Source organism: Canis aureus, chromosome 2 (assembly GCF_053574225.1).
Source record: "Canis aureus isolate CA01 chromosome 2, VMU_Caureus_v.1.0, whole genome shotgun sequence".
NCBI lineage: Eukaryota > Metazoa > Chordata > Mammalia > Carnivora > Canidae > Canis > Canis aureus.
In genome coordinates, this window is record NC_135612.1 from 8,627,807 (window position 1) to 8,643,448 (window position 15,642).

The 15,642-nt window shown below is 36.3% G+C and overlaps 1 protein-coding gene across 4 annotated transcripts in view; it reads right to left on the reverse strand.

The window, feature by feature from the left end:
* The window catches only part of LOC144292608 (uncharacterized), a 125,688-nt gene that overhangs the window by 23,383 nt on the left and 86,663 nt on the right, over positions 1-15,642 (reverse strand). The window lies entirely within an intron of this gene.

Genomic DNA, 15,642 nt, shown 5'->3' on the forward strand with positions numbered 1-15,642 from the left:
ATCATTTGGTGTTATTACTAGTTGTACATTTTAGCAAGTATGATAGGGATTCATGTTCTAATAGGATTGCTTGGGGTTTTTCACTGTTACATTTTGAAAGCTTATAATATATTCGAGATAGGAATGCGTGGGTGGTTCAGTGGTTGAGCGTCTGCCTTCAGTTTAGGGCGGGATCCCAGAGTCCCAAGATTGAGTCCCACGTCGGGCTCCCTGCATGGAGCCTGTTTCTCCCTCTGCCTGTGTCTCTCCTCTTTCTCTCTCTCTGTGTTTCATGAATAAATAAATAAAATCTTATATATATATATATATACACACACACACACACACACATATATATTTGAGATATAAGGCCTTTGTCAGATATGTAGTTTGCAAATATATCTTTCCATCTATGCCTGTCTTCATATACTCTTCACAGGGGTTTTTTTGGAGAAAAAGTTCTTAGTTTTGAGGATTCCAATGATCAATTTTTCCTTTTATGGATCACACTTTTAGTTCAAGTCTAAGAACTTGTCACCTAGCCATAGGTCCTGATGATTTTCTCCTATGTTTTTTCCTAAAAGTTTTGTAATTTTATGTTTTACATTTAACTGTGATCCAATTTAAGTTCACTTTTGTATAAATTGTGAGGTTTAAGGGGCAGCCCAGGTGGCTCAGCAGTTTGGCGCCTGCCTTCGGCCCAGGGTGTGATCCTGGAGACCTGGGATCGAGTCCCACATCGGGCTCCCTGCGTGGAGCCTGCTTCTCCCTCTGCCTGTGTCTCTGCCTCTCTCTCTGTGTCTCTCTCATGAATAAATAAAGAAAATATTTAAAAAAAATAAAATAAACTGAGGTTTAGGGATGCCTGGGTGGCTCAGCGGTTGAGTGTCTGCCTTTGGCTCAGGGCCTGATCCCGGAGTCCCAGGATCGAGTCCCACGTCGGGCTCCCTGCAGGGAGCCTGCTTCTCCCTCTGCCTGTGTCTCTGCCTCTCTTTTTGTGTCTCTCATGAATAAAAAAATAAATCTTTCTAAAAAATAAAAAAATAAAAATAAAAAACTGTGAGGTTTAGGTTGAAGTTTTGTTTTGTTTTGTTTTGCCTTTGAATTTCTATCTGCTTGGACCAACCATCAGTTATTATTAAGTATACCCTCAACTTAATAGAAACTTCACAAGGAGAAAAAAAAACAAGTCATCAGACTAAATGTACATATCAAATGTAAGAAAGCACAGTTCTAGAAACATTAAAATGTTTTATCATGTGCTAGAACACATACCGTGGTACATCTGCTCATGGATCAGCAAGCCCGTAGGCTGTACTGGTTTCTTTAAAACATCAGGCCTGAGGGTAGAACACTGTACAACAATACCATGACTAAGCTGTAAGACCTATCCCCAGGCATTGCGCTGACTTGCTTCTTAGAACCATATGAATGCACTATCCCCTCCCCACCTTCCTCCACCCTTAGAACAGCCCTTGATGGTGGAATAAGAATGTTTCTGGATTCTGGAACTACCCAAATCCTCGTATCACTGTGCATAGCCAATGGAGAAATTATGTCATGCTCCAAGTCTGGCTCATAAAGTTATTCAAAGCAGCCTGTATGTTAATTGTTTGCTTTTTCTCCAATCTTGAGAAAGAAAAACAAAGCCAGAGGGATCTTTCAGATCTCAAGACATACTACAAAGCTGTAGTAATCAAAACAGTATGGTACTGGCACAAAAAAATAGACACGTAGCTCACTAGAATAGAATACGGAACCTGGAAATAAACCCACACTTTTATAGTCAATGAATATATGGCAAAGGAGGCAAGAATATACAATGGGGAGAAGACAATCTTCAATAAAGGATACTGGGAAAACCGACACTTACATGTAAAAGAACGAAACTGGATCGCTTTCTTACCTCATACACAAAAATAGACTCAAAATGAATTAAAGACCTAAATGTGAGACCTGAAACCACAAAAATTCTAGAAGAAAACACAGGCAGTTATTTCTCAGACATCACATAGTGGTATTTTTCTAGATAAGTCTCCTAAGAACAAGGGAAACAAAAGTGAAAATAAACTACTGGGACTACCATCAAAATAGAAAACTTTTGCACAGCAAAGAAAACTATCAATAAAACAAAAAGGCAATTCTTGAATGGGAGTTCTCCTATATATTTGCAAATGATAAGGGGTTAACACACAAAATATATAAAGAACATACACAACTCAACACCAAAAAAAAACCAACCTGATTAAAAATTGGGCAAAGAACCAAAAGAGACATTTTTTTAAAAGAAGACATACAGCTAGCCAACAGACACATGGAAAGACGCTCAACATCACTAATCATCAGGAAAATAAGAATTGGGGCACCTGGGTGGCTCAGGTCGTGATCCTGGGGTCCTGGATCGAGTCCCGCATCAGGCTCCCCATAGGGAGCCTGCTTCTCCCTCTGCCTATGTCTCTGCCTCTCTCTCTATGTCTCTCATGAATAAATAAATAAAATCTTAAAAAAAGAGGGAAAATGAAAATCAAAATCACAATGAACTATCACCTTACACCCGACAGAATGGTAAGATAATGAACACAATAAATAACAAGTATGGGTGAGGATGTGGGCAAAAAGAAATCCTGGTACACCGTTGGTGGAAAGGTAAATTGGTATAGCCACTGTGAAAAAGAGTATGGAGGTTCTTCAAAAAATTAAAAATAGAAATACCATATAATCCATTAATTTCACTACTGAGGACTTAACCAAAGAAAACAAAAACCCTATTTTGAAAGGCTATATGCACCCCTATGTTTATTGCAGCACTATTTACAATATCCATGAAATGGAAGTAACATAAGGGTCCCTAGATAAATTAAGTGATAAGGAAGATGTGGAGCGCATATAATGAAATACTACACAGCCATAAAAAGGATGAGATCATGTCCTTTGTTGTATGGCTAGACCTGGAGGGTATTATGCTAAGTGACATAAACAGAAAGACAAATACCATATGATGTCACAATATGTGGAATCTAAAAAACAAAACAAAAGAATACACAAACAAAATCAGAATCAGATCAGAAACAGAGAGAACACATTCTCGCCAGAGCGGAAGAGAGCTAGAGTATGGCAAAATGAGCAAAGGGAATGCGAGATATAGGTTTCTAGTTTTGGACCAAATAAGACATGGGAATAAATAGGCACAGCATATGGAATATAGTCAATGATACTGTAGTAGCCACATATGGTGACAGATGGTAGCTATCCTTGTGGTGAGCACAGCATAGCATATAGAATTCTCCAATTATTTTGTGGTCATGAGACCAGCCCCACAACAGGCTCTGCACTCAGCACAGAGTCTGCTGGAGATTCTCTCCCACTTTGCCTCTCCCTCCCACACTCTCACATGCACTTTCTCTTTCTCTCAAATCAATCAATCAATCAATCAATCATCTAAAAAAAGAGTTAAAGCAACATAGGAGGAGCACTTGGCTGGCTCAGAGGAGCATGTGACTCTTGATCTCAGGGTCATGAGTTCACACCTCATGTTGGGTGTAGAGATTACTTAAAAAAATAAATAAACTTAAAGAGAAACACAGCAAAGCGTACTACCTCACAGGACACCCCGTCATTAATTTCACTTCCTTAAATAATGTAACTTCAAATAACTATTTTGTGTGTATTCTCAAATCTCTCTGTTCTATGCACTTACACTGTGTGATATAAATAAATCTAGGTTATATTTTGTGAAATCAAATATTTTTTCCTTTGTGTTTTTCTCTCATTTTTAAGTCCTTCACCAAACCTGAGATTAGGTGAGCCTTGCTTTCATTTTTGTCAATAACTTTTGAATCCATCTGAAATATATTTTTGTGTATGACATGTAATAGGAATCAACTTTTATTTTTCATTATTAGCCAATTTTGTGTATGGCCATATTAAATGCTACCCTAGACAGTCTAGACACATACTAGTACCTATATAAATTTAAACACATCTTCAGATGTTTATTCTGTTTTACTCTTTTAACTATTTTTTTTTTTTTTGGTCAGATTTTAACCTTATAAGTTCCTTTTGACATATGACAAAGTTCCCTTTGACTTGTCAATACTTTACTGGCTATTATCTCCAGCTAATTTTTCAAGGCAAATTAATGAATCTGTATTTTCAAGCTCAAAATAACAGTCCTAAGGGATCCCTGGGTGGCTCAGCGGTTTAGAGCCTGCCTTCGGCCCAGGGTGTGATCCTGGAGTCCCAGGATGGAGTCCCGCATCGAGCTCCCTGCATGAAGCCTGCTTCTCCCTCTGTCTGTCCCTCTGCCTCTCTCTCTGTGTCTCTTGTGAATAAATAAATAAAATCTTAAAAATAAATAAATAAAAATAACAGTCCTAGTGAGATTCTGACCAAATTCACAAATATTTGTAAGGAGTGCTCTATATTTTTGTAAATGTTCATTTTTGCCCCTCGGTAAAGTCAAGAAATGCCAAGTGAGAGAAATACTTGGGAATACTCTCTAAATTTACTTGAAGCACTAAAATCCGCACCTCCCACTCTTAACCTTTAAAGTTGTTAAAGTCTTTATGTACACACAACAAAACTGCCATGATCTTTAAAGGGCAGAAAACACAGGCTGCACATGTTCTGATGACTACTTAGTCCTGATTTTTTTTTTTTAATAATGAGGAAATAATGATGCTTGCACTACAAAGTACAGAAACAACAGTCTCACTGTGTGTGTTTATAACAGTTTGACTATCATAAATAAACAAAAATTAAAAAAAAAATAAAAATAAAAATAAAAGGGATCCCTGGGTGGCGCAGCAGTTTAGCGCCTGCCTTTGGCCCAGGGCGCGATCCTGGAGACCTGGGATCGAATCCCACGTCGGGCTCCCGGTGCATGGAGCCTGCTTCTCCCTCTGCCTATGTCTCTGCCTCTCTGTGTGTGTGACTATCATAAATAAATAAAAATTTTAAAAAATATATAACAGTTTGAGAGTGAGCAGGTGGAAATGGTAGAAAAAACAAGACTTGGTTCTGTGTCCTAGAATATATAAATAAACAGTGTGCTATTACTCCAAGAGCAGGGGACAACTGCCATAATAAATGTGAATCAAAAATATTTAATCTGGAAAAAGAGATAGTATTAACCCAGCAATTATGCTAAGTAGAATTTGTTAGCATGAGTTGCCCGAAAGAATTAGGCAATTTCACTCCAAATAACTGAATTTTAATGAAGCTTATTATGGTGTGTTATTTCCGATTTCTATGCAAGTTTGTTTACTATTCCCAATGACAAAATTGTCTTAAACAGCTCAATGACACACTTATTCCTACACTGAAAGGGACAAGGTGAAATTAAATAATGAGTATATCTCCTCTAATCTTCCAACAATTAAACCAGCTTTATTTGAAGTCAAATAGCCACCTGTAACAGGGACCACTAGGCTTACAATATCCCTTTTTACCTTCCTCCTTCATCACAAGAACCCTAATTGTAGCTGGTTACAGTACTGCTCAATTAGAGGATGACATGTCTCAAACTCAACTGCCGATAGGTAAAACCAAAATATTATTCGTGTGCCCTTCTTTGCCCGTTCTTCTAGCCTGCTGGCTAAGGAGGGCATGTGGCAGCTGGAGGTTTAACAGCTGTTCTGAACTGTGAGGACAAGGGTTATACCTAAAGATGTAAGAGTGGTAGCCTGGAGGGAGCCTGGGTCCCTGCTGAGTATATGGAAAAGCCAGACCACCTAATCTCCAAAACAGATAAATCTCTAGCCTTTATGAAAGAAATTAACTTCCATCTTATTGAAAACATTTTCATTTCTTTTGTTACATGCAGCTGAAAGCCACTCGCAAATCATATACCATTACTGCCCAGCAAGATTAAAGTCTGTGGGACCCAACGTATTAAACTATTTCTCATACAGAAATTTCTCTTTAAATTATCATTGTTACAAAAATATACTATATCTAAGTCAAAACATTTTAATTGAAGAATTTTTATGTCAAAGACTCTTTAGACTTTGGCCCATGTTTTTTTTTTTTTTTCCATTAATATCAACACTTCTCAATAGAAACAAAAAATATATTTGTAAAACCCATACATGACAAATAAAGATAATCTAATTTTCTTCAGTCTTTATGCATCATTTAAAAACATTTTGGATCAGTGTTGCTTCAAAGAAAAGACTGTATACTGGTTTTATTGTATATTCATTTAACTGTAAATTTATATATAACATAAATATATTAATTTTAATTTATATATGTATACGATACTTCCATTTTCATTTCTCTTGTTTTACTGCTCTGGTTAGGACATCTAGTACAACAGTGAATAGAAGTAGTGAGAGTAGGCATGTCTCGTTTCTCATGTAAAGGAAACACTTCTCATGTTTCAGCATCAAGTATGACATTTGCTGTGGGTCTTGGTAGACTCCCCTTTATCTAGTCAGAAATAGGTGCTTTGTATTTCTGGTTTGCTAAGAGTTTTTATTACAATAAGACACCAGGGATCCCTGGGTGGCGCAGCGGTTTGGCGCCTGCCTTTGGCCCAGGGCGTGATCCTGGAGACCCGGGATCGAATCCCACATCAGGCTCCCGGTGCATGGAGCCTGCTTCTCCCTCTGCCTATGTCTCTGCCTCTCTCTCTCTGTCTCTCTGTGACTATCATAAATAAATAAAAATTAAAAAAAAAAATTTTACAATAAGACACTGTATTTTATCGAAGTTTTTGTGTGAAATTATTAAGCAAATTTTTTTCCCTTTACTATTAATGTGGGGAATTACCTTAATAAATTTTCTGATGTCAAGCCACTCTTTAACTTGTTGGATAAAACATCTTCAGACATGATACATTATTTTAAATACGTGGCAGGGTTCAGTTTTCATTATTTCACTGAGGATTTTTGCATCTAATTTTACAAGTAAGATTTACCTTTCATCTTCCCTTATCATACTCTCTTCTCTGGTTTGACATAAAGATTATCCAAGCCTTACAAAATGACTTGGGAATAAAATATTCTCCTAAGACTCTATTTTGTGCAGTTTGTATATGCTTGAAACTGTTCATAGAACTTTCATACAAAAATGTTTCAGCCTTTTGAGATATTTTTATAAATAAGTTTTTAACAAGTGATTGAATCGCTTTAATGGTTAGAGACCTTCTCAAGTTTTTTATTTCTTCTTGAGCTAGTTCTGTCAAAATATTTTCCCAAGACTGTGTCCATTTGAAAGTTTCATTGATAATTTCTATTTAGTAAAAAAGAGCAATATAAATTTTCTGTATAGTTGATATGAGTTCACTTAGAGAGTTAAGGGGGATTAAATGAAATACATTAGCAGTGCCTAGGCAGTATACTTCCCAGATAGCTCATCCCTCTTCCTTCATTTACTACTCTGACCAACATTCTTGGAAAGAGTTCCCATTTATCCAAATCCCTCTTAACACGTGGTTTCCAAAAGTGAAAAATCCTAGGAAATGTCCCTGTATGTACCCTGAGTGTTCATTAAAATAGTACATCTTCACATCAGACTTTTTTTCTGGTAGCTACTAGAATTCTAATGATCCCTGTATACTATATAGCTTTACCATCCTTTGATTATGCAGTTGCCTTTTTTTTTTTTTTTGGACTAAAGAGAGAAGTCCTCAACAACTGTATTAAACTGTATTTGTTTTGCTCCAACCCATCTCAAATGTTTGGGACCTTGATTCTCTAATCAAATATCCTGGCTGTCCCTTCCAGCTTTTTAGTGTATGACACTGTGATCTGTTTGTGGGGTAAAACTGAACTAAAGGATTCCTCTTTTCATTGATTAGCATTTGGTAAAATTTTTCAGCCAAAGCTTGGTAAAATTTTTAATCCACCTTTTGTTCTAGCACCCAACCGATACTTCCACTACATTTTCTGTGGATCTATATTTTTCATTAATTTATATGGGATCTTGACCCTTTCATTCAGAACCCATATTGTCTTCAAATGTTATCCTGTGAGCTCTCCCAGACTATTTTAATATACCAACCTAAATAATGATTCTTTACAACTAGGCCATGATATGTACAGTGGTTGCTTTAAAAAAATATATATATATATATTGCCAGAAATGAATTTTTTCATGTTTTTGTGGATTTTAATGCCAAACTTCCTCCAAAAACTTTCCTTCTTTAATCTTCATATAGCTTTATTTCTAAATCTGGCAATAGAGAGGCACTCTAGACAGAAAGTTTGTGTCCCTCCTCAAAATTCAGATGTTTGAAATCCTAACCCTCAATGTGAGGACACTAGGAGGTGGGACCTTTGATAGATGATTAGGTGGTGGTGGTAGATGAAGAGGACATGGTGTCCTTATAAGAGACCCTGGAGAGCTCCTTTGTCCCTTCCATGTAAGGATGCAATGTGAAGATGGCCATCCATGGATCAGGAAGCAGGTTCTTACCAGACACTAAAACTGCTGGTGTCTTGATGTTAGACTTCCCAGCCCGCAGAACTGAGAGTAATAATTTTCTGTTGTTTATAAGCCACCCAGTCTATGGTATTTTGTTTTAACAGCCTAAATAGACTAAGAAAATTAGACAATGATCTATTTTCTTATCTGATCCTATTCTGCACTTATTCCAAGATTCTCATTCCTCACTCCCATCTATAAATATGTTTTATTTATTTATTCATGAGAGACACAGGGGGAGAGAGAGAGAAAGAGAGAGAGAGAGAGAGAGAGAGGCAGAGACACAGGCCCTGGGCCAAAGGCGGCGCTAAACCGCTAAGCCAACTGGGCTGCCCGGATTCTTGTTTTTTTTTTTGTTTGTTTGTTTTGTTTTTTTAAAGATGTTTTATTTAAGACACAGAGAGAGAGAGAGAGAAAGAGGCAGAGACACAGGCAGAGGGCCATCTAGAAATTAAGTCACATAGCTATAAAGAAGGATTTAAATCTATATTGAAAATTTCTCCTTTTCCTTCACAATATTTTAGAACCAGAAGAGAAAATGAAGGTTTGTAGATTTGAGAGAGACAAAAATAAGGATGTTAGGTCACTTAAAAAGAATCAAGTTACTTGCCTTTTACAATTTTGGTTCTAATATTTGGTTTGGGATGTTGCATCTAAGAGAGCTCACTAAGATGCCACCCATTTGTTCAATTACAGATAAGCGCAGCTGTGAGATTCTGGAAGGAAGAAACATGATAAGAACCAGCAGGAGGTATACCAATCATTTATCTTACAGATACCTACTCATTTATTCAATACATGATTTCTAAGTACTTAAAATACACCACTGACAAGATGAAGATCTCAGCCCTCATGCAGCTCACATTCTAGCAGAAAAATGGATAATAAACATACAGTAAGTTAATAATTTTACATTTTAGGAAATGATGTTCATAACAGAGAAAGAAAAGTAAAGCAGAGTAATAGAGAGTGAGAATGCTTGGGTAAGGTGTGCAATAAGTTGTGAGACTATAAAGGTGACACTTGACCAGACTCATAGGTGGACAAGAGTGAGCACAGTAGCTGCAGTAGCTGTCTGTAGATGTGTCCACGCAGATGAAAGAGCTGGAGGTAAGCACCCACGAGAAGGCAAAAGTGCTTGAATCAAGTCAGGGGAGGAGCTCAGATGAGTGGATGAGTAGAGCTCTATGGGTCTCTATTAAGGACTATGGCTTGTAGTCAAACAGAGTCACTGAAGTCTGAGGAGAATGACAAGATTGGACTTAACATTTGGAACTAATCATTTTGGCTCTTTTATTGAGATTGGACTGGGGGGAGAATAGGGCAGCAAAAGTATAAAGCAAGGAAAGTATATTCTTCTTATATGTTATATTATTAAAAATGCAATTATTATAAATTCATTTTATTAATTTATGAAGTCATTATAAATTTATTTTATTACAAATTATTATGTTATTATTTATATAGTATTTTTATATAATTTTATCTTTTTCTGTCTAATCCCAGTATTCAGTTCAAGGTGGTAGCAGTTGAGGTAACAAGTGGTTAGTAGATTCTGAGTATATTTTAAAGGTAGAGAAAGTGGAAAACCCTAATGGATTGTGCGTGAGATGTGAGAGACTTTAACTAGAAAAGCTCTCAAGCAGAAGTAAAGGAAAAACAGGAAACATATAGGGTGGTAAGAAACCCAGAGACAGATCTACAGAAGAATATTGATTAGTTCTTGCTCTTTGCCCCAGCTAGTGATAATAAAACCTCTGATCCTTAAACATGTTACAGAATATACCCTAACAACAACAAAAAAAATGGAACGCTCCATTCAGAGACACCTCTGAAGCCAGACAAGTTGCTTCAAAATTGATATATAGTATAGTGAATCCCTTTGGTTTTCCTTTCAAAATATAAGAGGAGGAGGCAAAAAAAAAAAAAAAATACAGTAATAAAACACAGGGCAAACCATGAAGATTGATATCATCCAGAACTATTGGCTGAAGATATTTTGTGTAGTGATATTTTTTACAATAGCATCTATGTTTTATAGGTCAAAATAAAAAAGACCTGTTCTGTCTCACACCAAATTTAATGTCCTCTGTGTCCTAGAATGCCAAACATCTCTCTTTGTGAATTGTCACATCTCTGGCTGATGGCAGGTCTGTGCTGGCAGCAATGATTATTAAATGGATCTGCTACAGGGCATAGAAATAAACAGGAGGGTAAGGGAAAATTAAAATAAAGAAACAAAGTTAGATGTAATATTAAATCTGACAAGTATTTTTACACCCTTTAATTATAATAAATATATTTAAAAGTGTTGGGTGCTTTTCTCTTTTTAGAAAAAAAATATATGTAGACTTCCGTATGGTTAATTTACTTTTCCTTCCTTTTTTTCTTTCTGTTCCAGTAATCTAATGGCAGGTTGTTACACTTTGCCAACAGCTATCCCAGGGGAAAATATTCAAAAACAAAAACAAAAAACTGCAGAAATCAGCACCCATCTGCTCAACACCAACACCATTTCAATGGTATTTATAACTTCTTTTAACAGTAATAAAGTGTCTGCTCACTGATCAATAATCCAAAATACGGTAAGACAAAACCAAACAAATGGCCCAACGTAAGAAAGTGGCATAAGAAATAAGTTTGGACATAATGTTGCACATATCAAAATGAAGAAAAGCAACATTTTTATGGGCAGAGCATTGAGGTGTGTATTTAAAGATCTAGTGTCTAGTCAAGAATGGCAGTACAATTTTTTTTTTCTTCTGAAATACTTGATTACTGTGAAATCATTTGTCTGACGTCTTAACTGAAAATTGCCTTCTGGTAGCCACTTTCTACCCTGCTATTTCAACTGGTTATAGTACCACTGGATTCGTTACAGCATCAGGAAAGATGGAATTAATTGGTGTCAATCCAAGAGTCTCTTCCCAACCCCATCCACCCAAACCTCTAACAACGTTTCTTCATCTTAAGCCTCTTCATTTCAAAGACAGAGAAAAGGATGCTCTCCACAGCTAATTTGACAAACATCACCCGGCACAATTACCTAAATGATACAATTTTGTTTTCAGCCACTAGATGCATTTTTAAAGTACCGGAAATAGAAATACTTCTGGTCTAGACAGGGTCTCTGTGGAGTTTAACTCTTTCCAGTAATGAATTCCTGACACTGGGGGAGGGGGGAAAGCCAAACCCAGTGATTCTACATGTAATCTCTGAACACAATTTTGAAAATTGGAGCCAGTTTTGATAGAAAAGTAGATGCAACTTCACATAGAGAGGACTTCTGGGGCAAGGGTAATGTTCTATTTCTTGACGTGGGTGGTGGTCCTATAGGAATTTATGGCTGTTCTTTACATTGTTTAAGCTTTACGTATGCATCTGTATGTATGATCTATATCACAATAAAAAAAGTAATGAAATTTTCTTCAAAGACCTTTAGGAGGTCAAATCCTTTGGCGTACTACTTCTGAGATTCAGGGAGTAGGAGGTGATTATTATTCCAGACCTCTGATTATTCCAAAGATTATTCCAGACCTCTGATTCTATATTTATTACATATTAGTCCATCCATCACTGCCAGCTCTCTATATTAGGGAATGTTTAAAGGTTAAAAAAAAAAAAACAGAAACCCTTTCATCTTAATCAATATTTTCAACCAAGAATTAAGAATATTCACGACATATATGTTATCGTAACAGGTTATCAAATGAAGCAGAAGCTGCAACTCTGGGCTCTGCTCACTATTTTCTTGTTATTTTTTATGTGCTGATCATAGACACTCGTGATGAAACAACTCTTCCTTCTGAACTCACAATAAATTAAAACAAAAGCAAACATCCACTTTGACAGTATAATTACAATGATGCTACGCTTCTCTTATAAATAATAATTATCATTCAACTAAAACTTAATGAATTTACCTAAGTTTCTCTGCCACGTAGGAAGAAAACAGAAGTTAAGAAATTATTTAAAAAAAAAGAAATTATTAACTCAGAGTTGCATTTCTTCTTCCCTTCTCTCCTTTATATTCAGCTGAATTTATCATTTTACCATCTACTAATAGACATTTCAGAAGAACAACATAAAAGGATCTTGAAATGTACCTATTTTAACAAAAAAAAAAATAGACTTCAGTATTTGTGTTGTTTATATTCTTACCCTTTTGGGGGCAATAATTTGTGTCCAAGGAACCTAATGACCATTCTTTAAAACTGCTATGACTAAAGAGGGTAAAAACATACATAGACTTAAGAAGGCTGTACTAAAATACAAAAATGCCATGACGTTTAAAGTCGATGACCACTAAACTGGATGATACTCATTTATTTATTTTTTTAAACTATTGGAAAAGATGGCAAACAGTTTTAAAACCTTAAGAATGAACTTGATAAAATCATTTTCTTTTCATCTTAGAAGTGGGCAAATAAAAACGTGTCACTATTGAAAATGTAAACTTTTAAAAATGTTTAAAAATCTTCCCATGAAAACTTCTAAATATCTATACTTATTCCTTCAAATCTATGATGACACCACCCATATAAAATATTTTAGAGCCACGGCATGTTTTTTCAGTGATACAGTATAATTTAAGGTGAGCCACATAATGGATTGCATTATCATGAATCATACAGCTCTTCAAATGACTTATCTAATTTCACTTTCCAGTGCATATATAAAACCACATATATAATTATGTTGTTTTTCTGTATGCCTGTTAGGTTTCTTCTGATTAATTCTAAATGTGGTTCAGAATCCTGCTCTCTTCGGCTGTGAAAAATATAAATAGTAAAACAGAGGAAACCAGTTATTAATGTACTTTTCACATGTTATTTAACTGACAAGAATGCATTTAGTTTCTTAAATGAATCCCCTACTATGTTACCTTTTATGCTTTCATTTAATCAGTCATGTCTTAGAAGAGAAGTACATTAGAGGCTTGAAATTACTGTAAGAGCAAGTACTGTAAGATTAAACAATTCATTAATTTGGTTAAAAAAAAAATCTAAAGTAAGTCATTGAAACTTATCTTCTCCAGACACTGTGTTAGCCTCTGGAAAAACAAAGATAAACAGAATCATGCTGACCTGGCTTTCACTGGAGCAGTCGGGGGTGGCATAGTAAGGGATGGAAGACAAACCTTACAAGGCAATGTGAGAAGGTCTATAATCATAGCAAATCCAGCATGTGTGGTCTGCAGAGGATGAAGCAAGGGCGTGATGGAAGGATCAGGAAAGCCTTCTGATATGCGTAATCCTGAGTGAATTCTTAATAGGAAATAAGAAAGTGAAAGCATGTTAGGGACAGCCCATCTGTATCTGGAAGATCTCTGAGTGGGTGGAAGAGGAATAATGTGGCATTGGCCTCACCTCTGTGTACATGAAAGTTGTGAGTGCAGCCAGGCTCCCAGGGATCAGGGAGAGGGTCAATGGGAAAAGGCACAAGAAGGAAGGCTCAGCTCTTTCCTCATGAAGTGAGTGGCCTTCACCCCCTACCTCAGTGGTGCACCCACGGCTCTCTCACTACTTGCTAGTTGGGCTTATTCAGACTGAATGCTTTCATTTGTTCCAGTTGTTTCTTGTTCACCTTTTTCACAAGAAGGTAAGTTTCAAGAGCACAAGGAGCTGTATTTCCAGGTCCTGGAATAATGAATGCCTGGCATATCATATCGTAGGCACTTGATAATATAGTTGAACAGAGGCATTAAATCAGTGAGAAAAGAGAAGAGGAGGGAGGAAGAAGGAATGTGAAGAGTGGTCCACACAGAAAAGAACAGGATCAGGGAACAATGAGCCACTGTCTCAGATGGTACCCAGGGCACCGATCCCTAGGCAAATTGGGAAACCATTACCCAGCAGAATGTTCAAAAAGAACATTTTGAAAAGGCTATACCTATCATGTACTGCAAAAGCTTGTCAGATCAGAAGCCAGAACGTCAACTGCATTTTACACATACTGCTATTTCAAGTGCAAAGTAAAAAAAAAAAAAAAAAAAAAAAAAAACACTTTAATGGGGAGTATTATAATTGAGAGCTTATTCAAATAAGTAGCTTTTCCAACATAAAATATTAATCTTTTCAATAATCATATTTGTAAGAAAGAAATAGAGCACTATTGTGTGAACCATAAGTTCAAATTCCTTCCCTGAGCACTTAAGTTTTTTCAGTCATCACTATATTAATCTGCCTTCTTTGCATTTTACTGCTGTTATATTCAAAAATTCAATTTCCTAGACAAATGGCAATTCAGGAACACAATTCAAGTGATATATTATTCCCTTTGACTACAAAGGTATATTTTCCCATTCAGAGGTTTTTTTCATTCAAATCTGGCAAAAGCTGTTACATCACACAACATACACACTCTGCTTTCTCAACTACTATAACGTAGAGCAATTTCTACAATTCCCTCGTCCTTTGTCTGAAACGCTGAAAATGTCTTTGAAATTCAAATTAAATCACAGAGAGAAGTTACTTGTTATTTTCTTTGACATTAACTTGAATATTTTAATTGTATTCGATGTATCTTGCAGGTTAAAAGTAAAATGTCACGAGCCTTATTATTTAAATTCCATATATGAAAACCATCTCTGCCTGAAATATTTTGACATACACAAGGTAACACTGTACCTAGTAACACTGCTTAGCAAAAATTAAGTATCTTTGGGTATTATAATTCTTCCTGGGGTTTTTTTGTGGGGGGATTGGGGGTTTCCCCCAGTTTTAGTACACTTTTTTCTACTTCACCGTTAGATATATGAATCCTGCCAAAAGAAATGCTGGATTTAAAAGGAGAAAATGGTGTGTGTTCTTGTTTGATGAAGAATCTCGTCTGAACGATTTACAGACCCGATTCCAATAACAAGGAAGGTTTTTCAGCCTGACAACCTAGCCACCACCAATGATAGATATACTCTTTAATGAGCCGGCAGCTGAGTAAATTTCTTTAAGTGTACCCAAACCCCATCTTCCATGAATAGATGGTTATTGGTTATTGCTTAGCTTATACATATTCACAGAAGCCAATATGCACCCTCCTGAAAAGAGAAGGAACCAGCTGGATGCCTCTAGCCATGGCCTATAAACCTGGGGACTGCTACCCTTTCAAAATAGGCTATAGTGAGGGCTACGTGTGGCAAAATAGACATACAAGAATGCTTTGAAAACTATAAAAATGCTGCACACACATACATAGGATTCATATGATCACAGTCATGACTCAAACAGTATGACG